The following is a 17,231-nucleotide window of genomic DNA, read 5'->3' on the forward strand; positions in this document are numbered from 1 at the left end:
ACTTCCTGGATAACAAGGGGATGTCACTTCCTGGATAACATGGTGATGTCACAAGCAGACTCCCAGAGCTGTGCGGGCTGTGGCTGCTGGAGAGGATGATGGCAGGGGGACACTGAGGGACACAGGGCACTGGAGGGACACTGAGCATCCCTCTGCCATCATCCTCTCCAGCAGCCACTGCCCGCACAGCTCTGGGAGTCAGATCGTGACATCACCATGTTATCCAGGAAGTGACATCACCATGTTATCCAGGAAGTGACATCACCATGTTATCCAGGAAGTGAAGCCTTGATGCAGTAGTAAGTGCAGGGGAAAAAAAGTACTTTATAAGCATTTCCCGTAATAAGTGTATATTGGTAATTTGTATAACTTTTGAGGGGCAATACAATACTTTAAAATACCTCATCCAGACTTGTGCTGTTTGGGGGCGACCTTCTCCGCCGGCGGTGCTGGCCGGGTTCTGGTGTGGTGTTTTTGGGTCTGGTCCTGTGGCATGGGGGTCGCAGGGCCTTCCCATGGCCCCCGTTCACTGACTGTGCGCGCCTGCGGGGTTGGTGGCCACTGACTGGCACGGTGTGGACTTAGTGTAGGGACCCATGTGTATCAGATACCTGCACGATGGTACATGGGGCAGTATGGCTTGATCAATTCATACACAAAATTCTGATGTGTTTTTTATTTAGCCTAGGGGCACTAGTATCAGCCATAGGTGTGAGGTGCAGCGCTATTTTTCTTCCCTGAACCGCAATACTTTAATAAACGTTTTCACCGGACTTCTCCTTTAAGACCTATTTACTTTACTGGCAGCCCCCTTAAAAGGGAACCTGTATACAGAATAAGGTATCTAATATGTGAAAGATCTAATATTTCAGGAAGAGTCAGAGCATCAGATGCTCTTTGTATGGGATATCCTCAAATCATGGCCTTTAGGGGGCACTTTATCTCCAACATGTGAATACATTTGACAAGCGTGTGAACAAAAAAGAGTGACTAATTACACAACTATTTTTCCAGCTTACATTACATCATTCCAGAAAACCTCAATAGCTAAACGCCAAATCCCCTTCTGTGTGTTCAACTTTCTTGAGCAGTGCCTTAGTGAACAAGCCTACATCATAGGCGCAAAAGTTTGGGATGGTTTTTAAATGGTAATTTTGTAGGTGCTATTTTTAAAAGGGAAACCTGTCGTCTCTTTCACGCTGCCCGAACCATAAGTTATTAGAAACAGAGAGGGGAGAAGCCACCGGAAACTGCCCTAATGCTACGATTGGTTGCCATGGGCAGTTTACCCCGTTTCTATTTTACTCACTATGATAAATCTGGGCCTTTGTGACTATTTTGATGTGTAGCTCCACCCACATGACTAATCCAGGGCAATTATTATATAGTACGTACACAATTAAAATGTCACTTTTGCATTACTGATTTTCAACCAGCATAACTAAAGATAAGCTAGGGGGGCTATTTAAGAAACTCAGAGTGATAATGGTGGTATAGGCACAAAGATTCAGGGTCCCTTTAACCTCAGTGTAAGCCTTTAAGTGTCTCTGTCATTATAACTTTCAAAATCTAAATCAACAGCAGATGAGATATAAAGCAAGTTTACAATTTACATTCATTATTTTTTTTTAGTTATTAGGGAAAACACAGCACTTCCTGTGTTCTGACTCTTTTCCCCCAAAGAGTCAGAAAACAGGAAGTCCTGTGTATCCCAGGCCATCTGAGCGCTCACAGAGAGAAGCCAGTCATGTGACTGATTGGGCCGTGACTCTCTGTACTGGCCGAGACTTTATGTGTTTAGTCTCTTTTTTTTCAACCAACACAAGACTAAAAAGCTTCAGGAGACTAGACCTGGATTTCTGGCTCAGTTGCCCCTAGCAACCAATCATATTCCACTTTTTATTACCCACAGATTCCTTGGAAAATGAAAGGTGGAATCTGATTGGTTGCTAGGGCTAATTGTACTTCACACCAGTTTGATAAATCTCTCCCACTTTTTCTAAAACCTTTCCTTACTGCAATAACGTTGCTTATCATTATCTGGTTAGACAGGCTCGGCAGGTTATGTACTATAAGGAGTAAGGAGTTATTGTAATATGTATACACAGAGAGCGTGTGTGTATGACACATACATATATACATAGATATGACATAACCGTAAATCCTACCACTTTAATGCGAGTTGCAGGTCAACCTATTAAATACATGAATTCTGTCCTGTGGTGTTTGCCACTAAAGCCCCTATTACACAGGGCGATTCAGAGGAGCAAACGAGTGCCGACCTGTCAGGTCAGGGCTCACTTGCTCCTCGTTCCCTGCCCGCTGCAGCCGCTATTACACAAATCGGTAGCGAGCGGGTAAGAGCCGGGGGAAGCAGCCCATAGAGGATAGTGGCAGTCTGCTGCCACTACTCCTATTACCATAGTTTTCAACATTTGACATTTTTTTTTCCAGGGACACTTTAGCGTTGGCAACAAGGGGTGTGGCTTATGGTAGATGTGGCCTTGGTGGGTGTGGTTTACAGGGTGTGGCCTGTCACCAGTGTTTTGGGTTTCCGAATTTTCCGGTTAGAACACCACAAAAGGATGAGGGGTGAAGTAGTAGTAGCACAGAAATAGATGAGGGGTGTAGTAGTATTACAAGAACACATGAGGGGCAGGGGTGTAGCAAGGAGTCATAGGGCCCCCTTGCAAAAAACTGCATGGGGCCCCACGAAACGTTGAAAACTTGGTAGCTGCAGCAGACTGGGGTGGTGGTGGCTGGAGCAGACTGGGGTGGTGGTGGCTGGAGCAGACTGGGGGGGTGGTGGCTGGAGCAGACTGGGGGGGTGGTGGCTGGAGCAGACTGGGGGGGTGGTGGCTGGAGCAGACTGGGGGGGGTGGTGGCTGGAGCAGACTGGGGGGGTGGTGGCTGGAGCAGACTGGGGGGGGTGGTGGCTGGAGCAGACTGGGGGGGGGTGGTGGCTGGAGCAGACTGGGGGGGGTGGTGGCTGGAGCAGACTGGGGGGGTGGTGGCTGGAGCAGACTGGGGGGGTGGTGGCTGGAGCAGACTGGGGTAGTGGTGGCTGGAGCAGACTGGGGTAGTGGTGGCTGGAGCAGACTGGGGGGGGGTGGCTGGAGCAGACTGGGGTGGTGGTGGCTGGAGCAGACTGGGGGGGGGTGGCTGGAGCAGACTGGGGGGGGGTGGCTGGAGCAGACTGGGGGTGGTGGCTGGAGCAGACTGGGGGGGTGGTGGCTGGAGCAGACGGGGGGGGTGGTGGCTGGAGCAGACTGGGGGGGTGGTGGCTGGAGCAGACTGGGGGGGTGGTGGCTGGAGCAGACTGGGGGGGTGGTGGCTGGAGCAGACTGGGGGGGGTGGTGGCTGGAGCAGACTGGGGGGGTGGTGGCTGGAGCAGACTGGGGGTGGTGGTGGCTGGAGCAGACTGGGGGGGTGGTGGCTGGAGCAGACTGGGGGGGTGGTGGCTGGAGCAGACTGGGGGGGTGGTGGCTGGAGCAGACTGGGGGGTGGTGGCTGGAGCAGACTGGGGTGGTGGTGGCTGGAGCAGACTGGGGGGGGGTGGCTGGAGCAGACTGGGGGGGGGTGGCTGGAGCAGACTGGGGGGGGGTGGCTGGAGCAGACTGGGGGGGGGGTGGCTGGAGCAGACTGGGGTGGTGGTGGCTGGAGCAGACTGGGGGGGGGCTGGAGCAGACTGGGGCAGACTGGAGGGTGGCTGGAGCAGACTGGAGGGTGGCTGGGGGTAACTGGGGCAGACTGGGGGCTGACTAAAGCAGACTGGAGCTTTATTACCTTCAGCATCATCCCCTTCATGTAGGCCCCTCAGTATACCACTAGTATAATACATTGAGGTGTGAGACTGCTGGTATTCTGAGGAGCTCACATGAGGGGATGATGCTACAGGAGGTATATAGCCGTCATTGAGCTTTCAACATGTTGGAAGACAACAATCAGTTGACATTGTGCATGTTGGCTGATAGTTGTCTTCTATTACACAAGACGGCTAACAGACGATATTCGCTATGTGTAATAGGGCCTTAAGACATTAACAGCAGTCTCCCTTGATATTATTCCAGCATATCACACAGATGCTTATACGAATAGAAATTTGGGGAATTTAGAGTCAACACCTTGAACTTTCTGCCATGTTCCTCAGAGAAAGATCTATGCTGTCTATGAAGAGTGGTCATACCTTGTCCCCACGGTACAACCCCTTTAAAAAGTGTCAGTACATCTTCAATAACTGTTTATCTCACGACCAAATGGGTGGGATTTCTTCTTTAAGATAAATTTTTCCTGCTCCCAATGTATTAATATCAAGAAATGACTCCTTTTAAAGTGTAACACGGTGCAGATCAACGTCATTCACACCACCCATCAGTAGTTTAAATATTATAGCTGAAAGCTCCCTCAGGTTCCCTTAGCAGAACAAGCCATCATTCAACTTATAACACTGCAGGGTTTGGGCAAAATTATAGTGTTAAAACTATCTGCGCATGGTAAATATTTATTGCCGCCATTACTCACTTTATTGGTCTCTAGGAAAGTTAGGTGATAACCAATATGGCAGCCGTTGCGTAACTTAGCTTTCCCAGATTGTTAACCTATGAATCAACCTAGACGTGGAACAATGCTGATCAAGCACGAGGAGACTTACGTAACCTCACGGCATGTATTTGCATATCTGTAATAATGTGAATGGAGATGACGTGCTGCATGTATCCACACTCCGGCACCATTCAGAAGAAGAGCCATTTATTTGGTTTCCAAGAACTGGAATCTCAGATATTTGAATAATTCGCTCCTCGCAAGAGGTCAAATTCCGTTCACCGCTGTAATACCCTGCGACCTTTATTTACCTATTAAAGATTTATTAAGAGATGAAACCTTGAGGGATTCTAAAGTGAAAATTAAACACATATGTACTCCTTCAGACGTGGAGACGTTGGGCCTAAGTGGCAGGAGGACCCGTAAAAGCAGCATGCCTTCTCTGAAGTGGTTAATACTATAGACCTGTCCCAGTGATTATATGACATGCTGACCGGCTCTCCCGGAATGTCTGGGAGGCTCCCGGACTAGGGCTGGGCAAGATATCCCACAGCGTGTAGTCTATAATAGCAAGAGGCAGGGTATACATATAGCGTACTTGTGGAATAAAGGTTACCCGTTACAGTACAATGCAAGTCAAGGCGGTTTTAATTGTCTGCAAGTCTTAGCAGTTGTATTTTTTTTTTTTTTTTTACTGCAAACTTCAATACACATGGTGAAATCTGCAAGTAATGGATGCACAACACACAGAGACTCTTCTGAAACCTCAGGAATCCCCCCCCCCCCCAGGCCCCCTACACCAGGCAAACACAAGTGATGTAAAACCATGTGATACAGAAGGAAAGAGGTAGCATTCAGCAGAAAAGAAATGCTTGCTGGGATCCCTGGTTGGTATCTCTCCAGAGGGTAACAAAGGAATAAATACACACACGATCATCAGCCATAGCATGAAAAACAACCACTTAAAGGGGTTTTCCATCGATTAAACCTATTTTTGACTGTTTTAGAGGTGAATAAATTATATATATATATATATATATATATATATATATATATATATATATATATATATATATATATATATATATATATATATATTATACATACACACACTTTTATTTATTTATTTATTTTTTTCCCCAATGGATTTATTCTACTACCTACTAACGGGATATCCAGAAAGCAAAAAAGGTCCTACATCAGGGGTGTCAAACTCAAATACACAGTGGGCCAAAATAAAAAAAAATGGATAAAATGGTGGGCCAACCCTGATATTTAATGAAAATTGCATGTGGCATTTCTGGCACTGTCAGAGCAGCGTGCGGCGTTCCTGGCACTGCCTATCCTAAAGTAATTGTCCCCACATGGTAGTTACCCATTGTATCCCTCAAGCAGTAGGTAATCCCATAATTGTGCCCCATTAGTAGCCAGGCCTACTATTAGAGAACCATATAGTAGCCAGCCTTCCCAATAGTGCCCAATATAGCAGCCAGCCCCCCCGATAGCATCCCATATGGTAGCCAGCCCCCCGATAGTGCCTTATATAGTAGCCAGCCCTTCCAATAGTTTTTTATATAGTAGCCAGCCCTTCCAATAGTGTCTTATATAGTAGCCAGTCCTCTTAATAGTGTCTTATATGGTAGCTAGCCCTCCAAATAGTCTCTTATATTGTAGCCAAACCTTCCAATAGTCTCTTATGTAGAATCCAGTCCCTAAAATAGTCTCTTATAAAGTAGCCAGCCCTCCCCAAGTGTCTTATATAAAAGCCAGTCCCTAAAATAGTTTCTTATATATTAGCCTGCAGCCTCCGAGATTATAATATGGACAGTCCCGCCCCCCTCTCGACTATGGAAGTATCAACACGGACAGGTACACAGAGCAATTGGAGCACCGTAGAGCAGAAAAGGTAGGAGCCCTTTAAGTGGTCTTTCCCACTTTCCGTCTGCTTGTAGATGCAAACTTTCTGCTCTGTTTCCTTCATTAGCTCAATTTTGTCTAGTCTAGTATCCAGTCACACTCACCACACCTCACTCCCTCCAAAACTGCTATTTCAGCAGGGGTGTGGAAAGCAGATGTGAGCTGTTTTCCAGCAGTACTCACACCTGGACTTCCTTTCCTTTACTTCTCTGGCCAATCATGGCACAGCACCTCTTTGCTTTTCCACAACAGTGCTGGTGAAAGTTTACTGAACAGGCTGGCACAGTGCTGGGCTGGTGATTCATACAATAATATAGATGACATGTGAAGGGTTTACTAATACACTGGCTTGGCAAGAAGTCATTTGAGCAGAATGGAAAGAACTGTAGCAGTGAAGGAGAAAGAGCAGCAGGAGTATTGTTTTTATGTCCCTACTAAAAGCCCAAGGGATGGGATACAATACTGTTGGATCGCAGATCTCTATATACATTTATTGGACTGTATGTATATTGAGATCCTTATAAATTCTCACTAGGCATTTTATGCTGAGAAAGGACTGCTAAATCCTTAATAAAATTAAGGTGGCCATACACCTTCAATAACCGTTGGCCAAAAAATTGTTCGGCTGACAGTTCTCTCTCCATACACATGAACATTCAGTTGTTCTCTACGGGAAGGGGAGGGGTAAGCTGCAGTTGATGGTGGCTTATCTCTCTGAGAACATAGAGGTTGGGCAGTGACTTTCTATCACACCTAACATCATTTGTCTATGGAGTCTTAGGAGAGCCTCATGCTCGCAGTGGATTTAGCTGACAGAAGTATAAAGTGTATGGGGAGCTTTACAGTAAGAAATGAACCGCTGGTGATCCTGATAAGCTAGAAAAGTGGAAGAGGGCATTACACTGAATATATACAGCAGTAGGTACTGCTAGTATTTACTCAAAGGACAGCTCTCTTTAGTTTTTTGGGTGGTCATAGATGACAGGGAAGCCTTGATTTACCTTTTAGGATCAATGTGGATAATCTTAAAGGTAAACTATCAGCAAATAAGACAAATCTGCCCAGAAATGGCACCGATGATGAAGGTAAGAGACATATCTTTATCCTCAGCCCCCGGTGTGCAACAGGAAGCTATCAGCAGGTTAGATTTATCTAACCTGCTGATAGTTTCCCTTTAAATGGCGCTAAGTTAAAAGGACAGCGACCATTTAAACTTTTTCTGATGAATTTTTTCAGAGTTGGTAGCTGATCAAACTTCCGACAGCTGTATAATTTTTTTTCTGTCAATAGGCATATTCACACTGTTGCAGATTTGATGCTGTGTTCAGCTATTTATATTGATTTACACGGCATCAAATCTGCAGCAGATATGCTACATATGAATATACCTAATCACTGAAAGAAAAAGTCAAATAAATCAATGAAAATAAATCAGCTCAGTACAACCAAAACGGCCAGCAATATGCACATACGGCGTGATTTAAATTCTGAAGCAATCAAGCGAGCAACAAAATCCCAAAATGTTTCCTGGTCGGAAAAGAACAAATTAAAAATGTAGACACACAGAATTAGTCACTGTTCACCTAAGCATCATATATCATCAATACATTGGAGTGGGTGGTGAGAAAATGATGAACGCAGGTTTTGTGTAATAAAAAGCCTATGCCAGGACTTAAAGAAAAAGTCCAGCCAGGCCCATTTTTTTAGCAAGAGCTGGGGAGGGGGAGGATAAAAGAAAAAACATGCGCTTACCTCCCCTGCTCCAGCACTGGTGGCCACATCCTGCCGCTCCAGTCCTCTGTCGCTTCCTGGTCTGAGTGGGGACCCGGGTCATGACCCCACTACAGCCGCTGACTGGCTGAGCGGACCTCACATGTCATGTGCCGGGTCCCCGCTGAGTCCAGAAAGCGGCCAGAGACCAAAGCATCCAAAGCGGCCACCAGCGCTGGAGCAGGGGAGGTAAGAGCATGTAATTTCTTTTATCCTTGCCGTCCCCAGCACTTGCCAAAAAAATGGGTCTGGCCGGACTTCTACTTGAAGTTTTATAAAAGGCATCTGTCAGCAGCAGATCCATTACTAAATATTTTTTACATATAAACACACACTCAAAATGCACAAAATAGAACTTTTGTTTAGAGGTTGCGTGGCAATAAGTATACCTGTTGTAAGCAATGACAGCATTCGCAGTTTTAGGGTCCTTTTAGACGAGATTGGCGCTCGTTTGTTACATGGCACAATTAATTGAACGGAAGGGGGCCACACTAATGATCCACTTATCGTTCATGCGGCCATGGAAACTGACAGCACAGGCATGTATACGTCCATGCTGTCAGTTTCCAGATCACGAGCAGTGCTTCCCGTTCTACTCTCTGCATCTTCAGTCTGTCCCATCTCCTCCGGCTGTCAGGAGCGGCTGAAAAAACGGGAGAGCGGGATGCCGGATCACAAGCAGCACAGAAGGTAAGTATGTATTTCCTCTGATCTGGAAGCTGACAGCATACGTGCATTTCCATGCTGGCTGATAACATTTAATTTTGAAGCTAGCCTTAAAGATGCGATCAGCTGAGGATCGGGTGGCTTCCCATTTCTCAGCTGATCGCTGTTACAGTTACACAGGCCAAATATCGTTCGAAGGAATGTTTTTAGCAACGCTCCAGGCTGATAATTGGCCGTGTCAAAGGTCCTTTAGGTTATGGCGGGGTTTATTTTTACCAAGTGTTTTCTTTCTTTCTTTAGTGAGCTCATTGAGCGATATGGGAGTTAACCTGTCAAAGTAGCAACAAGAAAAGCACAGTGTAAATCCAGCCTAAAGGGTTTCCACAATTTTAAATTAAATCCAGCGTAATCTCTATATAGTGACAATTTAAGCTTCCTTCCCCTTTCAATTAGCCACCAGATTCATTGCCTCTTTGGCCTATCAGTTTACATCCAGAGGCCGACAATCTGCGCTGATTAATGTGCTGCTTACCCGGGTGCAGAACAAACATTTTGGCCATGCGCCATTACTTTTACACAATTTAGAGGGAATGTCTAATCAGAAAACGAACTATAGTTTAAATCAAGATTTTAAGTTAAATACATTTTTTTTTTATAATTTTTTATTTCGTTTTTTTCTAATGTTACTGTCAATATATTAAAATAATCCTGAAATCTGTCTGCTTTCATTCTCCTTACTAGGCCTGAAACTGAGCTGAGACTTTCTGTTGTTTGTGTGATGATAAGGAGGAGGATGCTGTAAAGTGCTTTCTACGAGTGTCTTCCTTCACTGTAATTCTATATAGGACACAATAGATAAAACTCACAGCTCAGCCTCCCCCTCCTTGTTCACATCCATCTCAATGTTCTCTCTATCTTTCTCTATGTCCATGGGGCTTGCCATGGGTACAAAGTGTCAAAGAGGCGTTTCTAAGCTCCTGAGGTGCTGAGGGCTGTAAAGGCCTCCTCACTCTCCCTCCTATCCTTGTTGCAGCTTGGAGACTGACAATAAAGCAGAGATAGGGATGGGAGGGGGAGTGAGAAGGCCTTACAGCCCCTCAGAAACTTGGAAACGCCCCTTTGACACTTTGCATTAGCGAATTAAAGAATTTTTCTACACTCTAGAAGCATAGCCAGATAAATGAAAGGTACCATGTATCTCCTTGGCCTATCAGCTATCTAACAAAGCTCCAGTTCAGGTGTAGTTTGCAATTGAGCTCCATTTACTTCAATGGAACTGAATTTTGAACCCCACCCAATCTGGAGACAAGAGTGGGGCAAAAGTGACCATGTTTTTGTAGCACTGGATAACCCCTTTAATAAATCTGGCACATCGGCGGATGTCCACGTGTCTCTGTGAAGTCTATGCTAGCTAGGAGCTGTTGCAGATTTCAGCTCACTTATTGGCTGATGGAAGTTTTAGTAAATCGGGTGCATGCTTTTCCCACTAAGCAAAAACATTGTAAAAAGTCACAATTTTTTTGCACACACTACAGGTTTGCTCAAACATTTACAACATTCTGAGGAGGTAGGCCACTCAGGTTCCTGTGAGTGAGACAGATAGTTTTCTATATAAAGAGAGTTCCAGAAATAGCCATGTCTGGCTACAAAACACTTAGTGAGGCTACAAAGAGATAGGGAAAAACCTATTCCATACTGAGGGGCTATCATACTTTTCTCTATGAAACCGTACCAAAAGTCTGCAGTAGGTACTACAAGATTCAGCAGTCAGATAAGTGCAGATATAGCCAAGAACTGTGCTGCAAATGCTAGGATTTCTAAGGGGTCACCTCAAGGCTAGCTTACCCAGGGGTGGGGACTGCATTTCTGAGCTTGTGTCACTTGGTGCCCAGAGACAGCAAAAGGTGGAAGGTCATACCTGTGGACGCAGGTACTGTTATCACACACACGGTGGTCAGAGCCCCTCCAGCAGGTGCCACTTCCTCAGGCAGCTCAATGTCAACTACAGTCAAGTTACTAAAGCACCCTGAGACTTTGCCCTTATATTCTCGGTCTGTTCTATAGTATACCTGCACTAACCAGGGATTATTACTAGAACCCAGCTCACCAAAGGGATCAGTCAGACAAGTGATTTACTGTATTTCCCTGTTGCCAAAGAGAACTGTTACAGCATGCACTGTTCCTTTAAAAAGAATTTAAATAAAGTTTGCACCTTGTTTAAATCTACCTGGGACTCTGTAGTTACTTACACCTACACCACAGACTGTTCTAATCCCAAAGTGTGTGTTGGTATACCCAGGGGTGGGTGCATACTAATCCTGGCCACCTTGACAAGTGCCTCAGTGGGACACCGCCATCTTGCCCAGCTATACAACACCACCTGGTTCCCCTAGATTACCACATAATGCTTCATGAATGCCCCTCATTGGGTTTTCCCTTCCATGTAATTTTCAGAATCCGCACCATTCCCGCTGTGTGTCACTGGACCTTAAAGAAGTTTTCTCAGTTTCTATTGAAAGAGAATTCAAAGCCTGTTAATAACAGAGCATTATAGATTTTGTCAAGGATTTCTAGTAAGAAAAGGTGATGTCAGATCCATTATTCTCCAATGGCTCAAGCATTGATAACAGACGGCCTTCTAACATGTGCAACGGCCTTGGGAAGACTTGCTGTGTCTCTCTGGCAGATTAACCACAACCCTTAATTTCATGGTTCCTGATGGGCAATGTACTATACGACAATTCTCCTCTGAGAGGGCTGTAGAGAAAAAGGGCAGACCAAGGATGGGGAACCTTTGGCCCTCCAGCTGTTGGGAAACTACAATTCCCATCATGCCTTAAGCTTTGGCTGTATAGGCATAATGGGTATTTTAGTTTTGCAACAGCTGGAGGCCCGAAGGTTCCTCATTAGAGATGAGCGAACCTGGAGCATGCTCGAGTCGATCCGAACCCGAACTTTCGGCATTTGATTAGCGGTGGCTGCTGAAGTTGGATAAAGCCCTAAGGCTATGTGGAAATCATGGGTATAGTCATTGGCTGTATCCATGTTTTCCAGACAACCTTAAAGCTTTATCCAAGTTCAGCAGCCCCAGCTAATCAAATTCAGAACGTTCGGGTCGACTCGAACCCGAACCCGGTTCGCTCATCTCTATTCCCCATACCTGATGTAGACCAAGAAGCTGCTATCACTGGAGAATCCAGCCACCAGCTGAGCATTGGAAGTGACCAACAAAAATCTGGGCTGTCCTGAAGTGTCCTTTGCTTAAAGTGAATGTACCATCAGTACATTCACTTTAAGCGTTGCATATGGATAGACCGGTGCCAGCCCGATTCCCGCATACGGCAGCATTCTATTCCCGGACACCAGCCGGGGGTGAAGCACTGGAGGCAGGTCAGCCTGCCCCCAGTGGGAGGAAACCCCTAACCCTCTATGACGCTGCTCCATTAGAATCAATGGAGTCACATCATAGAGGGGGAGGGGTGTTCCTCTATCAATGTGCATCATTGAGGGGCGCCATTCTATCCATGTGCAAAACGTAAGGCGAATGTACTGATAGTACTGATAGTACATTCGCTTTACTTTTTTTTGTTTTGTTTTGTCTTTTGTAATATAACATTTACATTTTGATTCAAAGGCTTTAAAAAACACCACATACTACTGCATCACTTCCTATTGAAAAAAATAAAACAAAATAACAATATAAATATGTACGTTAGGGAATAAAACCAAGGACCAGTTTAGAAGTTATAGTTTACGTACTAAGGGCTGGGACGGCTTCTGTCCTGTGATGGTACTCCGCGCACTGACACCCAGAAATACACAGAGAAAGTCCCTTCGTAAACATAAGAGATGAGTGAACCTCGAGCATGCTCGAGACGATCCGAACCCAAACTTTCGGCATTTGAGTGTCACACACAGCCGCAGTGCCGAGCAGGTATTGTATGCTCCGGGCGGGCAGCGGGGGAGTTAAAGAGGCCGGGTCCCATACAGGCAGCGTATATGGGAGCCATTCAGCTTCACAGTACAGGATCCGCAGCGGATTTCACTGCAAACTGGCAGCATGAAATCCGCTGCGGATCCGGTACGTGTAAAGCCACCCTTAGGGCTTATTAATACCTGTGGTGGAGCATCATGTGTCAACAACATGCTAGGAGCGGAGAAAGTTTTTGAATATTGGTGACACTAATGAATCCGCCGCACAGGTGTGTCATTGTAGTGCCATGAATATTCAAACACGCTCCAGGCTCCACTTCAAGCTTTCTCCGTCTATGACCTCCATGTTTCACAGAACGTGTGAATAAGCCCCTAGAATTGGGTCTGTTTGGTTTCATTGTGGTGTCCGTTGTATCGTGCACATATATCTTGACTCAATGGCAATGGTCTCAGACGCCAAGATATGGCACCTGCACCTTTTCAACTAGAATGGTGTCATGTCCAACATAAAGTACTGTGCAAAAGTTTTCGGCAGGTGTGAAATGCTGCAAAGCGAGACGTCTTGCATCAGAAAGATATCTAATTGGCTTAAAATGTTTACTCCGCAGCAGGACAACAACCCCAAAAATCCAGCGGAAGTCATTAAAGGGGTTGTCGGAGGAGGAGAAGACAGATGAAGCCTTCTGCTCTCCGACACTCTATGAGATTCCATGTCTCCGAAGTAAGCTTTTCGTGGCGCAGGGGGCGGGGCTAGGTCACGATCATTGCGCATGGGCAGAAGGCTTTAACCATCTTCTGCTCTCCAGAAAACCCCTTTAGGGTACGTTCACACTTACCGGACCCGTAGCTGATTTCATTTAAATAATTGAACACAGCATCAAATCTGCTGCAGATCCTGTAGGTGTGAACGCACCCTTAGGGTGCGTTCACACCTACAGGATCCGCAGCAGATTTGATGCTGTGTTCAATTATTTAAATGAAATCTGAAGAAGCGCTGTGCAACAGGAGCGGCTCTGGAGGAGTAGTGGAGGAAGCGAGGAAGGTAAGTATCGCACATTTTTCGAATATCCCTTTAAATCACAAAACAAATTGTGTTGGCTGCATTAGTTGTCTAATAAATCCGCCTATATAAACTCAAACATCTGGATGGAAGAGACGATATCCCATCAATTATAACATGTGTCGCCAGCTCATGTACTGCAAGTGTCAGCAACTCACAGATGTGGCTGCCATTTAGTAATTGACATGAAGCCACCTTATATACATAGCATGCACACTGACATATATTATCTATATACCATCGTCCACACAATAAGATGCCAAAACAATAGGAAATCCCATCCTCCCCTGTGTAGTAGAGAGGAGATTGATAGAACCCTGCAAGGATCCTGGCTGCTGCTGTCCCGTGCAGAGTGATAGGAGGTGGGGCAGCAGGCACTCACCAAGACAAGTAACCAATACTAGATGTTCATGTAGCACTCACCCAGCTGGTATAGAAGTCCTGATACAGCAATGCAGCCGACTGCAGAGCTCCCGGGAATCCCAAGCGCTGAGGCTGGTGCCGGGCTGCACTATGTTCTGCGGAGCACCGTCCTGCCTCTGTCTGCTGCGGAAAACCAGGTGACCCTGTGCGGCCAATCACAGTGCGGGGAGAGGGAATCGCAGGGAGGAGAGGCTGGAGCGGAGTGTGGAGGCTGAGAGACTGACACGGGGATATAAGGAGGAGGAGGTGTGTGTGTGTGTATGGAGCTGGACACTGGGCAGCCTCCTCCTTACATTCCCATGGATCTCCTCACAGGTACACAAACAGTTAACATGATACAGCTCAGGCTGACAGGGAGGAGGGGGAAGGAGTCCAACATCCCAGGACCTCACAGTAGTGTCAGCAGCAGTGGCGGCCCTCCTCCTCCTCCTCCTCCTCCTCCTCACCACCACCACATGTGCGGCTGCTGCTGTACAGTATACCGGCTGGACGCAATGTACACACTGCGCTTAGTAACACGGTGACGTAAGGCGGGAAAGTAGCTGAAGGTGTTTGTCACTTTGTGGCAGGTGGCAAATCCTTCATAATGTAAGTGGTGAGTAATGTGCTGGGACATAGACTACCCACAGGACAAGGGACTGTATGTACTGTACAAGACTGACTGACGGGACAGCCAGGGGGTGCCCCCATATATAGGGACAGACAGGGGGTGCCCCCATATATAGGGACAGACAGGGGGTGCCCCCATATATAGGGACAGCCAGGGGGTGCCCCCATATACAGTGACAGCCAGGGGGTGCCCCCATATATATGACAGCCAGGGGGTGCCCCCATATACAGTGACAGCCAGGGGGTGCCCCCATATATAGGGACAGACAGGGGGTGCCCCCATATACAGTGACAGCCAGGGGGTGCCCCCATATATATGACAGCCAGGGGGTGCCCCCATATATATGACAGCCAGGGGGTGCCCCCATATACAGTGACAGCCAGGGGGTGCCCCCATATATAGGGACAGACAGGGGGTGCCCCCATATACAGTGACAGCCAGGGGGTGCCCCCATATATAGAGACAGCCAGGGGGTGCCCCCATATATAGGGACAGACAGGGGGTGCCCCCATATACAGTGACAGCCAGGGGGTGCCCCCATATATATGACAGCCAGGGGGTTCCCCCATATATAGGGACAGCCAGGGGGTGCCCCCATATACAGTGACAGCCAGGGGGTGCCCCCATATATATGACAGCCAGGGGGTTCCCCCATATATAGGGACAGCCAGGGGGTGCCCCCATATACAGTGACAGCCAGGGGGTGCCCCCATATATAGGGACAGCCAGGGGGTGCCCCCATATACATTGACAGCCAGGGGGTGCCCCCATATATATGACAGCCAGGGGGTGCCCCCATATATAGGGACAGACAGGGGGTGCCCCCATATACAGTGACAGCCAGGGGGTGCCCCCATATATATGACAGCCAGGGGGTGCCCCCATATATAGGGACAGACAGGGGGTGCCCCCATATACAGTGACAGCCAGGGGGTGCCCCCATATATATGACAGCCAGGGGCAGGGGCGTAACTAGAAATGGCTGGGCCCCATAGCAAACTTTTGATTGGGGCCCCCCCCCCCCCCCCCCCCCCCCCCCCCCCCCCCCCCCCCCCTCTCGATCGACCACTATGCCATCAACACACTCAGCTCTACACAGGTTCTGTACACCATATAAATTACAGTACAGTTACATCAGGTGACTTACAGGAGACGTCTTCTCTGATCGGAGTTCTTCCCTTTTCATTTTCTTTTCCATCTGCCCTGGGCCGTTATGAGAACTTCTCCGAGCCACGAATCCACAGAATCTGCCAGACAGACATATTAGGCTCCACACTCTGTCACCATCCTCATCTCTAACAACTGCACATCTGTATTGGCCCCTTTACACCCACATTTAGTGGGAAGGCTGACTCTATGTGATCCCATTTTAGTATATGGCCCTCCTCTCTGTCGCCCCTCCTTATAAATAGCCCCCTTATGTTGCCCCCCTCCGCTGTCCCCCTTATAGATGCCCCCCCATGTTGTCTCCTTATAGATGGTCCCCTATGTTGCCCCCCCTATAGATGGCCCCCTCTTCCCCTATATTGTCCCCTTATAGATGGCCCCCTTTCCTCCTTTATTGTCCTCTTATAGATGTTCCCCTCTCCCCCAATGTTGTACGTTTATATCCCCCTCTCCCCCTATGTTGTCCCCCTCTCCCCCTATGTTCTCCCCTTATAGATGGCCTGCTCTCCCCCTATGGTGTCCCCCCCTTATAGATGGCCCTCTCCCCCCCCTTCCTTATAGATGCCCCCCCTCCCCCCCCCTTCCTTACAGATGTCCCCCTCTCCCCCCTCCCTTATAGATGGTCTCTCTCTCCCCCCTCCCTTATAGATGCCCCCTCTCCCCCCCTTCCTTATAGATGCCCCCCTCTCCCCCCCTTCCTTATAGATGCCCCCCTCTCCCCCCCTTCCTTATAGTTACCCCTCCTCTTCTCCCCCCCTTCCTTATAGATGCCCATGCCCCCTTCTCTTCTCCCCTCCCCCCTTCCTTATAGATGCCCCCTTCTCCCCCCCCTTATAGATGCCCCCTCCTCTTCTCCCCCCTTCCTTATAGATGCCCCCTCCTCTTCTCCCCCCTTCCTTATAGATGCCCCCTCCTCTTCTCCCCCCCTTCCTTATAGATGCCCCCTCCTCTTCTCCCCCCTTCCTTATAGATGCCCCCTCCTCTTCTCCCCCCCTTCCTTATAGATGCCCATGCCCCCTTCTCTTCTCCCCTCCCCCCTTCCTTATAGATGCCCCCTTCTCCCCCCCCCTTATAGATGCTCCCTTCTCCCCCCCCTTATAGATGCCCCCTTCTCTTCTTCCCCCTTCCTTATAGATGCCCCCT

At 47.7% G+C, this 17,231-nt stretch overlaps 1 protein-coding gene across 1 annotated transcript in view; it reads right to left on the bottom strand.

Moving 5' to 3' along the window:
- STXBP6 (syntaxin binding protein 6) overlaps positions 1–14,778 on the bottom strand; it is a 54,611-nt gene extending 39,833 nt beyond the window's left edge. Inside the window, exon 1 of the mRNA XM_069949758.1 lies at positions 14,312–14,778. The gene's annotated coding sequence lies outside the window, so the exon portion shown is untranslated. The remainder of the gene's footprint in view (positions 1–14,311) is intronic.
- Positions 14,779–17,231: the final 2,453 nt, after the last annotated feature.

Source organism: Dendropsophus ebraccatus, chromosome 13 (genome assembly GCF_027789765.1).
Source record: "Dendropsophus ebraccatus isolate aDenEbr1 chromosome 13, aDenEbr1.pat, whole genome shotgun sequence".
NCBI classification, from domain to species: Eukaryota; Metazoa; Chordata; class Amphibia; order Anura; family Hylidae; genus Dendropsophus; species Dendropsophus ebraccatus.